The following is an 18,073-nucleotide window of genomic DNA, read 5'->3' as shown; positions in this document are numbered from 1 at the left end:
GATTCCATCATTTTTATAATTGTAGTATCGAGGGCCCTCCCTCGTAATCCATCACCGCATCACACAACGCTCGAGCGTTCAAGTCGCGATCTCTGGACAGTTCCTCGGCCAGGCTCGGTTCTCGTCCATACTTTTCTTTAAATTCGACTCGCCACTGCCGCTTGCAGATTTGCTTCTCCACGATGTCGACCCGTTCGTAGCACTCGACGTCGATTTTGTTGTCTTTCAACACGACGTTCATGACCCTGTAGTCGTCTCGGCGCAGCACAAAATTTATAAACTCGATCACGTTGCGAAAGGCAACGTCCACCCTGGTCATGCGCTTAACTGCCACGAGCGCCTTGTAGAGGAATTCGCGTTGGCGCAACGCGCCGAGTTCCTCAAAGGCGCGTTCGGGTTTGTAGGCAAAACCCTGATCTACCGTGTAATGGTTTAAGGTCTCGATCGTCATAGGGCCCAAGATTTCTCTAAACTGTCGCCTGATGGCTTCCACCTTGTCCGCGTTACTTTCGGCCAGTTCAAAATTGTATTGCGGAACGTGAAACGGCGTCACGCCGGAATACCTGGGGGTTTCTATAGCGCTCGATGCCGGTGACTCCATCATTCCGTATTCTTGGTTTGTAAACAACATTGCGCGATCAGAGGCGTCGTCCAATTCCGAGTCCCTTTTCTTTCTAGCTGCGGGATGGGTAGGCGACGAAACGGGTGGTGGAGACGCAGACGACGACGAGGCGCTATAACTATCGAGTACCAGATACTCCGCGTCTTCGTCATCAGAGAATATGGGTGGTGGTGGTGGTGTTTGAGCTGCCCTCGCGGGTGGCGCTTGGGGTGGTGGTGGTGGTTTTTGAGCTGCCCTCGCGGGTGGCGCTTTTGCCGGTGGTGGCGGTGGCGGTGGCGGTGGCGGTGGTGGTGGTGTTTGAGCTGCCCTCACGGGTGGTGCTCGGTGGGGTGGCGGTGGTGTTTAAAAATAATTTGACATAAATAAGTGCTTTTTAGAGGCCTAGAGCTCTCTAAGAAGCCTCTATGAGGCCTAGAGGCCTTCTCTGCAAACCACTTCTCAAACCGCTCTAATGACACACCAAAGATGACAATGTCGCACTTAAAGTGTACCTTGTAAACGGAACCTTTTCGCCCAACTGGGAGTCCATGGCATTCATTTCGTCCTTCTATGGCATTGAACATGTGACATGACACCTGCGATTCTCAGTATTCTGATAGGAAGTGTATAGCGCAAAATTAGCAGATATGTATTTGATTGTGCATACTTGTTTGCAGGTGGTGGGAGCGATCAACATGTTCAGCTGCCTCAACTGCAGGATCTTCAGGATTACCATCTACAGGTGGAACCAGCCCAGTGTTTTCTAAGCATGATTCAGATTGCAGTGGAAGCCCACAACGGGAATTGGAGCTGCTGCGTAAAGCTGTAGAACTTCAGAAGAAGTGTTCAGTGGTGAGTTGGTTGTTATTTTGAGTTGTTCCCAGCCATCTTTTGATTGCAGCAAAATGCAACAGAAGCTGAAAAGTAGGAACTCAAACCGAAAAACTGGCAGCTTTGTTACGGTTACAGCCGTACTATGAAATCGATTTTGTTTCGGTACGCTATTTACTTGAGTCTGAGCCGGCATTGATTTTATGCAGACCCCGAAAGGTAGAAAAATAATAAAAAATATACTCGAGTATGAGCCAATCGGAAGGTAAAGAACACCGTGCATTTAAAAAAAAAAAAAAACCTGGCTCGTGCTTTCGACACTTCTTTCGCTTTTGCTTTAATGATTTTTATGATCATGGGAAGTGCTACTGCACTCTCCGTCGAATGGATCACTCGAAGTGAGATTCGCCGATAATAACAAAGTAAGTGAGTTTATTGCGGTTCAAGTAAGGTATCTGACACAAACCAGAATACATCGAAGTCAGGACAATGCTAAACTGGAGACGCGAGCTAAGATAACCAGCTCTTCAAAAAGTCGTAGAGGAATCAATCTCTTAGTTTTGCATAACCAGACCAAAAATCGAACCCAATTTTTCTTTTTAATTTTTGTTGGGAGGTGGTATTTTGAAACAGAAACTCGGGAAAGCATCAGAAAACCAGGTGATATGTCATTCACTAAATCTGCATATCAAAAGCCGAGCTAGTCGTATAATAAAAAAATATGTGCCGACTGACCTGCGCCGTCGCAGTTGGGGTCAGGGAATCCGGGATGCTAGTTACAGCCACTCACTGCCAATAGCGGAAAGACTAATTCTGTGGCAGATCAAAATTAGTACGGTGATTGTAACACACGCCGCAGTGCACACATAGAGCCTTAGCTCCCTTAGAGCACCTGTCTTTCAGCACCAAAACAATGCACGTTTCATAGCTGGCCTCTCTAAATTCGCAAAATAGGAAATGCTCTTTAAGGACATCCAGACCGATGATCTCGGTACTTACAGTCGAGGCTTTGCAGCCTACACGTGCTTCCTCGAAGGTGGAGATGGTTGCACAGAAATCACACATCGCGAAGTTTGCGACTTTAGGACACAGCACCGGCCATGGGTATCTTCAAATATTCAGGTCCAGCTGAGAGGACAAGTTTCTTCGGAGGTCATGAAGGCATCCAACATTCAGAGGATTCGTTACAAGGCATTTGAAATTTAAGCATGAGTGCATTTGCTTTGTTTTTGAGCATGCTGCCCCTTGTCCCCGAGCGGAGCTGTGTTTGACGCTGGGGAACCGGCTGCTCTTCTTTCTAATGAAGCTGAAACTCGGGTTGAGCTACACTGCACTTGGTGTACTTTTAGTGTTGACAGAACAACGGCATCACGCCACTTTCGAGCTGTGCTAACAACGCTGACTGCTGCGACAGCGAGGTGGAGTTTTCGGCCTCCATTTAGCATTATGCGGGCTATGTTGCCAGAGTGTATTGAAGCCCACTACCTTAAATTCAAAATGAATATTGATTCCAACGAAGTGAGAACAGAGACGCCGAATAGTGTAGGCCAGCAGCGCGTGCTGTACTCGAGCTACGTGAGTGGCTACACTCTTAAGTTTCTGGTTGCTATACCCCTAATGGGGCTATTTGTTTCCGTTCAATGGCGTACGGAGGCCGATGCTCCGACATCCATTTTACGGTGGACTCTAGGTTCTGAAACATTGTGCAGCCCGGGGACGTAATACTGGCTGACAAATGTTTTCCGGGTATCAGGGAAAGTCTGGCAGACACTGATGCGGTGCTCGTGATGCCGCCTTTTTTATCGGTGCATGGGCAGTTCAGTGAGCCAGAAGTGTGCGACACACTACTTTGCCCAGGTCCGAATTCACGTTGAGCGAATGATACTGCGAATTAATATACTCGGGACAACGGTGCCCATTACTCTGATCCCCCCGATGGATGACGCTTCAACATGTGCTGTACGCTGGCAAATTTGCAACCTGCCATTATCAAGCCAAAGGAATAAATTGCAGCAAATGTAGGTACATTCAGACGCATGGCGAGGCTAGGTACAGAGCTCCAATTTCTCTCGTGGGGTTGGCTCTTCCTGGGTACCAGCGTAGGCGTCTTATCCGCAACCGAATTCTGCGCCAGAGATTGATTTAAGTGTTTCTGTATAATATGTGATGTCCTGCCGTAAAAGATGGCTAACACCTTTTTTACGAGATGCAAAGATGATTGATAGCAACGAGTGTATTTTCCATGCCCTTGTGGTTCTATTCTATAATGAAAGTGTCAAATCGGAGCACGTTTTATAAGTAGCATTGTTTATGCCAATGAGAATAAAACAACAGCAAATAAAAATAACACACTTTAGCAGAAAACTAAACATTCTGATTGCAAGATTATATTTTGTGTACTGGACTTTACATTTCAGCGTAGTTCTAAACCACCACTTCCTAAAAAGACCGGCAAGTATGCAAAAAAACACATGGAACGTTGTCGCGAGTCATATTGTCTGCAGTGAATTGAATGCAGTACTTTATTGTTCTGTCTTTTACATCACTTGTACTGACATGCTTAGAGCTGGTACTTTTGTGCAAGGACTAGCAGTACCAGCTGAAATAAAACCGTTCTAGAGAGGGAATCGCATTGCTCAAAAACTTGTCGTTCCTGGGAACGAACACAGTGGAATCGTGCTCACCGCATGTGTAGACATAAAAATAACATGATTGCAAGTCCAGCACAAACATCAACACATGCACTTGTGCATAGTACTTGTGCGGTGGCTTCAGGCACAACTCGTCATTAACGTAACTCCGGAGAGTTGTCCCAGCGCGCTAGCGCCACCCGCGGTGCGCAGGTGCGTCAGGGCTGGATGTGTGCTTTATTGCCAAAAGCGTTGTAGGCGTTGGAACATATTTCATGTTTATTTATCAGTTCAAATATATCAGAATAAAAAATTAAACCTGAAATACATATTTATGTTTACTGTAGTAACCAGGAAGGGCGAGTTACCGAGTTACTCCACTACTAGATTATAATGCGCGCCTCTTTCCCGAGATCCGAGTCACCCGGATTCCCATTTCCTCACTTTGTGTACATTCATGATTTTGTTTGTCATATTCGCTGTCCTGTTTCTATTGCCGCACCCGAGCTGATCATGTATATCGTCTGAGTCAAGTATGTCCTGGATGGCTTTAAGAAAACTGCTGAATTCTTCCATAAAGGACTTCCAACCCGAAAGTGTAAACGATTTCGATGCCGACCGAACTTACTACTGTTGGTGGCGTGGAGACGGCCGAACTCGTGCAGAATTTTACGACGAGAAAATTATCACCACGACCGGTACTTTCAACTTCACTAATAAGCTATTTCACGAATGTATGGACTCTTGCAGTTTGCTTAAAATTTTTGTTCATTTCTGTGCCTCGGTCCACAAATACAAGCGAGCGATGTGGTACAGAAACGACCAAGCGTGAAGAGAAGCATCGCGCGGCCTTAGTATCCACACACACAAATCAATTTCTTTCTGGTGGGTAACACGCATAAAGCTGTTACTGCAACACTGCTGGCCACAATCAACAAAAACTATGAATTCCAACCACACAAGTTTGCCCGGCACTTGGTGCGCATTGTTTTCACCGTGGAGGAGAGGCGAACAAAGTCTCTACATGAAAAGGCTTGCACACTGCTCGAAAAGACATCCCCGCGAAGCAATGCATCGACAAGGAAAAGAATGCCATCATAAGTAAGTCCAGAAACTTGTGTAGTTTATTTTGTTTCGTTCTTATACTTTGCTGATACCTAAAGCTCTTATACTTACGCTTTGAGTGACCCACTCTTTGTTGGCCGGTCAAAATAAATAAATAAATACTGTTAACTTTTTCTGCCCCAAATGGTCTAAAATTTGTCATTTATTTCTAAAAACAGTTATCTCCTTACTATTTTCCTAGTTCTCTAATTATATATTTTTTAGTATAATCTAATCAATCATTTATTGATAATACCAGCTTTGCTGCATAAATATATTTTTAGTTACTTAGCCGCTGCTTTAATAAGTGTAATATATAGGTGTCATGTCACACTTAGAAAAAAGTTGTTGCAACCGGGCGATGAGGAAGAACAGAAGCGGCGGGAGCTCATGCATTTTGTAATTTTTATCAGTCTGAAAAACGAACAGTAAAGGAAAAGGTCGCACCGACCGATTTGTCTAGCGTAATTGCCTTCGTATTCCTTGGTTCCTCAACATATGGTGCCGAAACCCGGGAGTGTCCCGCTTCACAAGGGCCCAAGCTACACGCCGCATGGAAATTTCAATCCTGCAGCTGCAACGGAATTCAGCAGTTCCTTGGCGGGAGCAGACCACTGGGAGAAGAACAGCGACGGAACCTTGGCAGGCGACCGTACGGCCTCGTAAATACGAATAGTCAATGGAGAGGCTGAAGGCTAGGCGGTCGGCTCGGCGGGCACAGAACACTAGGATAATGAACGACGCCAATCGGATTCTCCAGGATCCCAGCCCCGACCTAGCAAGAGTGCGTTCGATCAAGGACAGACTCACTACCAGCAATGCAGAGCTCCGACTACTTGACGGTGAGATAGAGCCGCTAATTCCAATCCAAGAGCTGGAAAGTGAGTGCACCGCCACTGCAGAATACCAAGACGAAGCCGTCATGGTGATCAGCGAGTTCGAGACCAAGATTGAGTCCCTACAATCGCAGAGAATAATAGCTTCGGCGGCGAGCACCGGAAACCAAACCGGCATTCAAGACAACGCAGCGAGACGTGGACCAAAGCTTCCGAAGCTGGAGCTATCTACCTTCGATGGAGAGCAAAGCAACTGGCTCACATTCTGGGAGCAGTTTGGTGGAGCCATCCATACCAATGCAACTTTAACAACCACAGATAAGTTCCACTACCTTCGTCGGTGTCTAACGGGAGATGCTGCTGCGGCGATTGCCGGGCTACCAACAACAGAAATATGCTATGCCGAAGCGATCACCATCTTGCAACAGAGGTTTGGAGAGAAGAGGAGAATAGAGCGGCAGCATCTGAATGCCCTCAGAAATCTACCGCACGATGCTTCAGCTAATGACGTGAGAGGGTTGAGAAACCTGTATGACACCACACAACTCAACGTTCGGTGTCTAAACTCTTTGATTGTTCCCACGTCAAGTTTTTCAGCCATGCTCTGTGACATTCTTGTCAGGGCGTTGCCTTACGAGGTTACAGTGGAGTATCACCGGCAAGTCAACAACACCGCTTTCATCAACGCAGCGGCTCAAGACCAAGGAGACGGATCGGCGGCTGGAACTTCAAGGTCAGCGGATACTACGTCGGAGTCAGTGACCGAATTGAATGGAATGCTTCGCTTCCTGCGTGTGGAAGTAGAAAGCCGAGAAAGAAGTAGCCTTGAGGATGCTCGAGGTAAACACGAGACAAAGGTAAAGTCGTTTGCATCAGCATCAGCTTTTCATAACGCAACAAATGCTACACATTCTCAGTGTTTTTTCTGCCATTCAAAGAAGCACACCACGCCATCTTTTGATTGCAGCAAACAGAGAGAGGAAAAATTAAGTATGTTATCAAAAGACTGCAGATGTTTCCGATGCACATTGAAAGGTCACCGAGCACGAGATTGCAGAAAAAACCTCAGTTGCGCAGTTTGCAGAGCCAGACATGCAACCACAATGTGCGATCCTGAGTTTGTTAGGCGGATGAAGGAACGTTCGCCCCAAGGTAACGATACGATTTGCGTGTCTGCATCCTGCTCGGGCGCGCGCTCAGAAAAGAAGTTTAGTGACGGCATATATCTCCAGACGTTCAAGGCATTTTTAGTGACCAACGCTGGCAGCTGCTATGTCAAGGGAATAATCGACGGTGGCAGTCAGCGCACATTTATAAAAGAAGAGGTAGCGCAACGCCTAGGGCTGAAAGTCCTGCGGAGAACAAAGATAGCACTCAACACTTTCGCCAGTAATGCTTCGAAGGTTATAGAGCGCAGTCCCGTTGTGGAGGTAAAGCTCAAAAGTCAATTTGACAATACAGAAATAACCTTTGAAGCAATTTCCATCCCGGTCATTTGCCAGGACGTATCTACGCCAACAACGGACATCCGGTTTGTGCGATTTCTGCGAGAAAGCAGTAAGAATTTGGCATACGACGTGATTTTCCCAGGTGTAAAAACAGTTCCTGAAAAAAGTCTGTTGATTGGATCCGACCAGTTGTGGAAGTTCTGCACAGGAGACGTGATCAGGTGCGCAGATGTGGACGGATTGGTAGCGATCAACACAAAGATGGGCTGGACGCTGCAAGGTCCTTCAAGACAGGTGGGAAGGCTCCAATGGGATTCAAGTCTGATGATATGTGTCCTACAAGCGAAGGCAAAGGAAACCCAAGTGGAAGAGGCGCTACAGCCCTTCTGGGAGTTAGACAGAATGGGAGTTGCCGACAGTGAGCTCGGAGACACTGATGCAGACACCATTACACACTTTGAGCAAAACATCATTAAGAAAAACGGACTATACGAAGTGGCTCTGCCGTGGAAAGAAGACACTTTTGATATGCTGGCAAACAACTGGGAAGTTGCCATTTTACGTCTAGGGAGCTTGTTGAGAAGAATCTCACGAAAGGAGGGATTACTCAAGCGGTATGATCATGCAATGAGACAGTATTTGCGTGATGGGCATGCAGAAGTGATAAAGAGCAGAAAGGAAAGCGACAGCGCGCAGGTCATGTATTACATGCCGCATAAAGAAGTAATACGTGAAGATGCAACAACAACAAAGTTAAGGATCGTCTTCGACGCATCTTCTCATGCCAAAGGGTGCAGGTCGTTGAATGAGTGCCTAGTAACAGGACCCAACTTGAACCCCGAGCTTCTGCAGGTCCTGCTTCGGTTTAGATGGTACTCAGTTGCAATGACCACCGACATTAAGAAAGCGTTTTTACAAATTGCCATCCGTGAAGATGATCGTGATGCTTGTAGATTTCTTTGGTTTGCTGAGGAGCCAAGTTTCCCTTTCAACAAGGAAGAAATTCAAGAGTGGAGGATGACTCGGGTTCCTTTCGGATCCACGTCTAGTCCATTCATGCTCACAGCTACAATACAACATCACTTGAAGTTGGTCTGCGAAGACCCACAATTAGCAGAGAAACTCAGGACATCTTTCTACGTTGATGATCTACTGCTCGGAGCCGACGATATTGAGGATGCCGTGAGGCTCTACCACACTTCCAGGAACGTCATGAGACAGGCAGGAATGACACTCCGGAAATGGACTGCGAACAATGAGCAACTGCAGGAGCAGTTCAACAAGGAGGAGCCAACATTTATGACCGAAGAAAAAAGCCTCTCACCTTCACCAACCTCCAAGGTACTTGGAATCATGTGGGATCACGAAGGGGACTGCTTTATTTACAAAGTTGAAGCTTTGCTTGAATTCCTCTCAGCAAATGTGGACACTAAACGGTTCATCCTCAAGGCAGCCTCAAGAGTATTCGATCCTCTTGGATTGATCGCGCCCTTCGTCCTAACAGCTAAGCTGCTATTTCAGAAGCTGTGGACATTGGGAATCAGCTGGGATGAAGAACTCCCCGCTGATTTGATCACTGAATGGCACGCTCGGACGGCGGACCTTGTTCAACTGCACTCGTTAAGTATACCAAGACATGTCAAGCGAGGCATCCAGGCAGGAGCCAACAAAGTACAGCTACACGTCTTCGTAGATGCGAGCACGAAAGCCTACGGATCTTGTGCGTAGTTTAGAACAGCCGATGACCAAGGAGAAACAGCTACCATGTTAGTTGTTGCGAAGACAAGAGTGGCACCGATAAAACCTTTATCACTGCCTAGGTTGAAGCTGATGGGGCCGAATATTGGAGCCAGACTCCTACGATACATAAAACAGTCATATTATGACGTGGAACTTGATTACATTATGTGGACTGACTCAACGGTTGCCCTCAGTTGGGTGAGAGGAGTCCCTGAAAAATGGAAGCCATTTGTAAAAAACAGGGTGGCAGAGATACGCGTCATGACATCCCCGGACCATGGAGGCACTGCCCCGGTCAAGAGAATCCGGCGGATCTCTTGACCAGAGGACTAGGCGTTCAGGAGCTTCGTGCTAACTCTCTTTGGTGGAAAGGGCCGAGTTGGCTGAGTCAAGAACCTTCAGAATGTCCTGAATCTTCAGTGTTCTTGGAAGACACGCCTCAACTCGAAGTAAAAGAAGAGACACATGTGCTGTTGGAGAAAGGCCAAGAAGTTCCATCATTGTTCGACACCGGAAGTTACGAGAATTACCAGAAGGTTCTGAGGATCACTGCCTGGGTCATCAGGTTCGCTAACAACGCACAGAAGAGAAATGACAAAATACGAGGTGGATTAATTGCGGCAGAGTTGGACAAAGCAGAGCAGTATTGGATCAGGCAGATACAAAACGAAAGGTTTCAGACGGATATTATGCTCCGCGAGAAAAATACGACAGAGGTTAATGTAAGACTCGCAGAGTATCATCCTCTCTTTGGCGAAAACAAAATCCTGCGGGTCGGAGGACGACTGCAGAGGTTGACGGAAAGTCTCGATGTGAAACATCCAGTCCTGTTACCGAACGACCATGACTTTGTCAAGCTAATTGTGATGCACGCTCATTGTAAGGTTATGCACGGGGAAGTAACAAGCACAATGTGTTACCTACGAGAGAGGTACTGGATAATACGTGCTAGGCAGCTGACCAAGAAGGTAATAAAAAGTTGCCTCGTATGTTCACGGTTGAATGCGAGGCCAACTGCTGTTGAGCAAGCTCCGCTACCGACAGATCGAATCAAGAAGGCAAAGCCGTTCGAGGTAACCGGAGTCGACTTCGCAGGGCCGCTGTACGCAAAAAGAAACGACGGTAGCTGCAGCAAAGCGTACATCGTACTTTTCACATGCGCCTCCACGCGAGCAGTTCACCTCGAGCTCTCAACGGGCCTCACTGCTGAAGCTTTCTTGCTTGCATTCCGGCGTTTTATAGCAAGAAGAGGCATACCACTGGACATATATTCTGATAATGCACTAGCCTTCAAGAAAGCATCAAAAGACATCCAGAAGGCATTGGGTGCACTGGAGCAAGAAGTTTTCAAATCATACATTGCAGAACACAGAATCAACTGGAAGTTCATTGTGGAGGCCGCTCCATGGTGGGGCGGGTGGTGGGAGAGGCTCGTTCGATCTGTCAAGGCAGCACTTAAGAAAGTGTTGGGCAGAAGCAGCCTATGCTTCGAAGCACTGACGACTGTCCTTGCTGAGGTGGAAGCAATGGTAAACTTAAGACCACTGACATATCTCTACTCGGGAGTAGGAGACCCCTCAGTCATCACGCCAGCACATTTCTTAATAGGGCAAAGTTTGACAGTTCTACCAGAAACAAGCTTGTCTAACGACCGCCCAGGATGCGTGACACAGAAGGAAACAGCTCGCCAGTTCCAGTATCGAAAAATAATCATGGAACATTTTTGGAAACGCTGGCGGTCTGAGTACCTGTTGGAGTTGCGGTCAGCTCATCAATATCTCGTCACCAATACTTGCTCCCTGAAAGTGGACGACGTAGTCATAGTGGAAAATAACCGAGCATCCAAGCTGTTCTGGGAACTGGGGAGAATCGTAGAGACGTACCCCGGAACTGACGGAATTGTTCGTGCCTGTCTCGTGAAACAGCAAAACGGTACGCTCATAAAGAGACCCGCGCAGAAACTTTATTTGCTGGAAATTCGTCCAAGTCAACTTCAGGCTCGGGGAGGATGTTGCAACCGGGCGATGAGGAAGAAGAGAAGCGGCGGGAGCTCATGCATTTTGTAATTTTTATCAGTCTGAAAAACGAACAGTAAAGGAAAAGGTCGCACCGACCGATTTGTCTAGCGTAATTGCCTTCGTATTCCTTGGTTCCTCAACAAAAGTATTGATTCTGGCTGATTGTAGCAAAAACGTTTTCATTCCCCAGCCTACGTCTGCAGCCATTGCAAGGTGGATGACGCGAAGTAAAAAAAAAAACAACAACATGCTGTCAAAGGACTCGAAAAAATAGACTTGTAGTATTGGAACTAATAAACTTGAGTGAAATCCAATGGCACGATTTCAATCATCAGGAATAGTTATAAGTACACAAATGACGTATCACAACCATCTCAAATTTTTTTTAATTATACAATGTGATCAAAAGTGCCTGGTAGTCAGTTTTTTGTAGGGACTACAAATGCAATGGAAAGGCAGCAGAAGAGGGTTAATGAATGGCATAATGTCAAAGGCAAACGTGCAATATGAATAGCCTCGAGTAACCAAGAAACGTGGTACAATATTCACTAAAGTAAATTGAAAAGCTAATGAAAAATAGTTGCCATCTCATATCTTCCGTGTCACTTTTCCATTGAGCCAAGAAAACATCTGATGGTACAGTGCTCAACGAAACGAAATGGGCCAGCGGAACGCGTGGCCTCCAGAACTTGCTGCGCCATCTACCGATAAAAGACGGGCTGCCTGGTGACGCGAGTCGGAGGTGTGCAAAGCTGATACGAGCGCTCATCGGCTGTTCCCACGCTGTGCACAACTCCCGATGGGTAATCTCTGCAGAGTGATAGCCTTTTTTTATTATTTAATCGCCGCGTGGTTTTATCGCGATCTGTTTGACGCCCTGTGCATACTTTTATCTTGTCTCAAATATGAAAGAAAAGGAACAAAAGGGCAATATTTTTTTCTTTTAATAAAAAGCACAGTGCCATTTCACTTCACATTTATTTTTCTATAAATTGTCGGTTCACTGCCATCAGTATCCATTCGTGAAGATGCCGTCGCGAGTGCCAATTCACGAACGCTGGCGAATTGTGGCCCTATGCCGCGCGGGAATGCCCCAACGAGAAGTCGCCCGGATGACAGGAAGGACCCGAACCGCAGTGGCCCGAATTTTCACGGCGTTTCGAGACGACAACGGCCGCATCCATGACGCTCCTCACGACGTCCGCCCAAGGTCCACTACCGATGAGGAAGATCGATGGATCGTCGCGGCTGCAGTCGACCAGCCTTTTATTACGGCCCGTGACATTCGAGGCGAACTTGGTCTGAATGTCAGTGACCAACTTGTGCGACGCCGTCTTGCAGAAGCGGGTATTAGGAGCTATGCTGCGTGCAAGAAGCCAATTTTAACTCCTCGACAAAAAGATATCCGCCTGCGGTTTGCCATGGAAAAGACATCATGGACGATTCAAGACTGGAAAACCGTTGTTTTCAGCGACGAGTCCTCTTTCTCAACTGACTGGCACCAAGGAAAACAAGTTTGGAGACCGCGAGGTGCACGGTATGTTACTTTTGAGCAACACGACAATTTTTAACAAGCCGGATCTTATAATTTGTGATTTTGATGTTTCAGGTATGATGCCCCTTACTTGCAGCGTGTGGGCAGGAGGGGCCGACAAACCGTTAACGTCTGGGGGGCATTGTCAGCGGAAGGACTTGGTCCACTTGTACGAATCCAGAGGCTTAACTCCGAAACGTATTGCGACGTCATTGAGCACGAGCTCATTCCTTACGTTCTTGAGGGACCTTTCCCTGACGGATGCTTTTTTTTTCAACATGACCTTTGTCCTGTTCATCAGTCAAATCGTGTGCGTGACCTTCTAGAGGAACGCGGAGTGGCGGTTATGCCATGGCCCCCAAAAGGGGCTGACATGAACCCCATCGAGAACATCTGGGGAAACATGAAGATCCAGCTATCGCGGCGAGGACTTCACTCCGTCACGACTGACCAGCTATGGGATGCTGTGAAGGAAGAATGGGACAGGCTGCGGCAATGTCCAGAGTTGGTGGTGAATCTTTATGAATCCCTTCCGCGTCGCATGAATGCTATTTGTGAAGCCAATGGAGAGTTCTGCAAATATTAGAGTAAGGTGCTGATAATAAAACAAGCACGTTACTTATATTATTTTTTTCTGGTAGGCGCAGCATTGTGTAACATGTCAAATAAACTATGTTGACACAGCACACGCTTTTTAATGACTGTCAGACGCTCGCTAAAATTGAATAAAACCACGAAAAAATAAAACTCTGCATTAATATATTATAGCTGCAAAAGGCCGGACGCGCTGGCTCATCAATCTTTTATGGAATAAAAAATGAAGCTTTATCTTTTCTTTTTTATATATTTGAAGCAAGATAAACTCATGCACATCATCACGACAGTGTCTCTGAGGAAAAATAAACGTGGTCACTCCGCAAAATCATGGCCTGCGCAGATTATCGGGGGTTGCGCGCCTGTGTGCGAACAGCCGCTGAGCGCTCGTATCAGTTTTGCGCATGCGCGACTCGCGTCACCAGGCAGCCCGTCTTTTATCGGTAGATGGCGCAGCAAGTTCTGGAGGCCACGCGTTCCGCTGGCCCATTTCGTTTCGTTGAGCACTGTACTTTTCTTTTGAAATGCTGTAAAAAAAGTCAACAGGGAATATTGAATGTCAACAGCTTTTCAACAAAAAGCATCACAGAATGTCTGTTGAGTTTCAATTAATAAGTGGGCCAATATTCAATAAAAAGCCAACCGACTTTTTACGCTTTTCTTTTGAAAAGCTGTTGACATTTAATATTCAACCGTGACTTTTCAAGAGATTTTCAATAGAAAAGCATCACAGAAAGTCTGCTGACTTTCAATAAAAAAGTGGGTCAATTTTCAATAGGATGTCAACAGACTTTCTCTGATGCTTTTCTGTAGAGAAGCTGTTGACATTTAATAGCAAGAGACAAGCTGTTGACATTCTATATCCTCTATTGACTTTTTCGGAAACTTTTCTATAGAAAGGTATAACAATTTTTGTAAAGGGGAGAGAGTAAACATTGCGTGCCCAGTATGAGAGTCACGTCAACATAATTCTTGTTGACACCAGAGTTGTTTTTAGTGTTTCAGCTCTTCAAGGCTGAACTTCACAGCTCGAAGAAAGACATTGGAAGCCAAGCTGATACCCTACAGCTTGAGAAAGAACAAGTGCTCGGGATTGTACGGGTTAAAAACAAACCGGCCCTTGTATCACTAACCTGTGTGCCATTTTAAGTTATTCTACAACATTTGCGACCTGTATGTGGAGTCTCGCATGTCGAACAAGAGGAAGGACTTCAGCATCAGTAACGCGGACGCAGTATTGCTAACGATGATGAAGCTCTATCACAATCTGAAATTTTCCCTTTTTGGTGTACTGTCTGGTGTCCAGGATGACAGCTTTTAAGATATTCAGAGCGTCAGTACCAGTCCTGGTAGCAGTGCTCAGGCACGCCGTTTTCTTGCCCGAAAAATAGGCTTTGCTCCAGTCCCTGACCAACTACTTTAAAAGGGCAACTCCCCCAAAACATAGATTCTATAAAAGGGGCCGATATCGCTTTAGGAGATCAAAATAAGGTCATACCCAAAATATCACGTGGAACCAACGTCGCATTCCCGATTAAAACCAATATTAAAAATGTTGTACCAGCCGAGTTAGCAGCCCGACAGCGGGTGAGCAACGCTGGCAGCAGGTCAGCTAGTGAAGCATCGCAGGGCAATGATGTAGGTTTCGTCCTACGCTCTCGTACGAACGCCGCAGACGCTTAGTTTCCTGTGGCACTCTGCGGTTCTGCTTACGGCGAGAGGTGCTTACAGCGAGTCGAGAACTGAGCTAGTTGGTCGTTGTGAAAAAGAAAAAACACAGCGCCGGAGACACCTTGCCTCTCAACCAAAAATAGAAAAATGAAAGCATGGACTAAAACAGCCTGAACTTAAGAAAAAACATAGAAAGAAAACAGGAGATGAGATGAGACGGCTGACTATCAACGAGCTCTAGTGAAAACTTCTTCCTCAAGTTGTTTTTATCCAAGTATGTACCAACCGCGTGATGATGATTGGGGTTCAATGGCGCAAGAGCGACTGTGGCCATATTGCGCCAAGAAAGTTAACTTAAAAAGCCTAGCATGCAGTTACATCTAAACTTACTTGTCTACCTATATCAGGTGCAAAAAGCAAATTGCATGTAGGAAACTTAAAACGCGAGCAAATGGTACCAAAGGTCTATCACCAAGCAAAAAATAAGGATGAAATGGAAGGTGGTTTCTGAAAAGTTAAGGAAACTATCTTCGGCGTTGATGATCAAGAAATCTACAATTCCAAAGGATGTGAAGGGCAGTTAACACTTTCTCACACTTTTCACAGAGCTTGACATCTTCACCGTAGAGCAAGTGCAGGTGTGTCAATCGAGAATGACCAATTCTCAAGCGGCACAAAAGGACTTCCGAACGGCGGTCCTTATGGGAGGAACTCTCCCTTACTTCTAAGTTGGGCTTAATAATGTGGAGTTAGTTATCGATCTGTGTGTCCCAATCCAGCTGCCATAACTTAATAATTGACTTGTTTAAAGGGTAACTCCGGTCCATACTTTCCATTTTGGGATTATGACTGTTTTTAGTCCAGTCAGCGTCCCTTAATTACAAGGTGTAATTTTTTTCATGTTACTGTGGGTAGTTTTAAAGATATTGAAACCTCAAAGTTTTGTTTGAGGCGAGGCCAACAAAACCGAAACTAGCCGCTCGAGGCTCCGGCAACACTGGAAGTCAGCCACTATGTGAATGTGACGTCAGGATCGTTCTCGTTCAACGAGTACGCAGGCCGAGCGGCACCTACCCCTGTTGCGCTAGCCGTCTAAAGATAGGAGGTAAGCTGATTTTGTTTTAATCCTGTATAGTGTAGTTATCCAGCATATGTAGCAAGAGTTAGTGCGTACACCCAAAGGCTATCGACTGGAAAACGAGTGAACTCGTTCGGTGCCGTACTCGCCGGCTGTCGCCGTGTGTGCGGTCTTCCGTACTCGTCGCTAGGCCTAAATTGTCATCGGGGTTGATTGATTGATTGATTGAGTTTTATTGGCGCAAAAGCATCTAAGGCTCTAGAGCGCCAAAGTCCGTGAATATTTCATAAATGGTTTCTAGAGAGGAAAGAGGGCTCTAGTGGCCAGTGATAGAATAAAAGGATGTGCATGAATCTGTATATAAATAATGTGGATGAAAAATTTAAAATTGCAAAGCAAGTTTAAAGTCGATGTAAAAGTCCAGTGCTTTCTAGGAATTTAAAAACATTTGTATGATTTATAAAAGGTTCATCTCCAAGCAAAAGAGCAAGGTGTAAAGGCATCTGTGCTGAATAAAACTGGGCAAAGTAGAATTGGCGGTATCTGTGATATGCGGGGCACTCAAGAAGGATATGAACTACTGTTAATGGTTTTGAGCAGTGTTCGCATGCAGGTGGATCCTCTCGACGAAGCAGATACCCATGTGTTAGATGTGTGTGGCCAATTCTTAGCCGACAAAGGATTACCTCGAAAAAACGGTCCCTATGACGGGCACTCGCCCACTCCTGTAGCATCGGCTTCACAACATGAAGTTTGTTGTTGGTTTCGCGGGACCATTCCTCTTGCCATTTACACTTGATACTTTTCTTTACAGTCGCTTTGTAGTCTTGGTAGGGTATGTCGTCAAGATCAACCTTCCTTGTAGCACATGTGGAAGCGGCACGATCAGCAGCTTCATTGCCGGGAATACCCGCGTGACTAGGCACCCAGCAAAAGACTATCTGCAATTTGTTGTCCCTAGCCGCAGCAACCACTTTATGTTGTAGCTGAGTTATTATAGGGTTTTTCGCTATCTCAAGGGATCTGAGTGCTCTCAGAGCACTTAGTGAATCAGTGTAAACTACAGAGTATGTATGCCTATTTTTGATAATATAGTCTGTGGCCAATAGTAAACCGTATAACTCGGCAGTCAAGATAGTTGCACTGGAATTAATCCTCCGCACACATTTAAGTGATGGTCCAATCACGGAACATCCGACACAGGAATCGGTTTTTGTGCCGTCAGTATAAAAGCTGGTGTAGTCTTTATATGTATTTTGTAGCTCAAAGAATTCCTGTTTTAAAACTTCTGGTGGGGTATTTTTCTTAGTGTACTCAGTAAGTGACAAGTCTGTGATGAGCAGACCATGTTCCCATGGTGCCACTGTTCCCAAAAGCTGAGCAACAGGTGGGTTTGTCTGAAGGTTAGCTGATGCGGCCGCAGTCTTGTTCCGCAAAGAAAAGGGAGGCTTAACAGCGGGCTTGCTTTGGAAGGTTCGTTCAAAACGTGTTCCCTCGACTAGTTCCCGACACGGATGTTGTACTACCGACCGTATCCTAAGCGAATACATTAGACCTAGACCATCTCGCCTTTTCTCTAGAGACATTTCATTAGCTTCGGCATAGAGGCTCAGCACAGGGGATGTACGAAATGCACCAGTGGCAAGTCTGATCCCTGCATGATGGATTGGATCCAACATTTTCAGTGTTGATGCACTCGCTGATCCATACACCAAACATCCATAATCTAGGCGTGACCGCACAATCGACCTATAGATTCTTAGAAGGCACAGTCGATCGGAGCCCCAAGTCATGTGGGAGAGAACTCTTAAAATATTAAGGGATTTATGGCATTTTTGTTTTAGAGTTTTGATATGCTGGCTGAAAGAGAGCTTGGAGTCGAATATAAGCCCTAGAAACTTATACTCAGTTTTTATCTGAACTGGTGCACTGTATATGGTCAACGAAGGCGTCGGCATCACACCAAGTTTTCGTGAAAAACAAACACA

Source organism: Ixodes scapularis, unplaced genomic scaffold (assembly GCF_016920785.2).
Source record: "Ixodes scapularis isolate PalLabHiFi unplaced genomic scaffold, ASM1692078v2 ptg000303l_1___fragment_1__unscaffolded, whole genome shotgun sequence".
NCBI classification, from domain to species: domain Eukaryota; kingdom Metazoa; phylum Arthropoda; class Arachnida; order Ixodida; family Ixodidae; genus Ixodes; species Ixodes scapularis.
The sequence above is the reverse complement of the archived record's forward strand: the minus strand, read 5'-3'. Positions refer to the sequence as shown.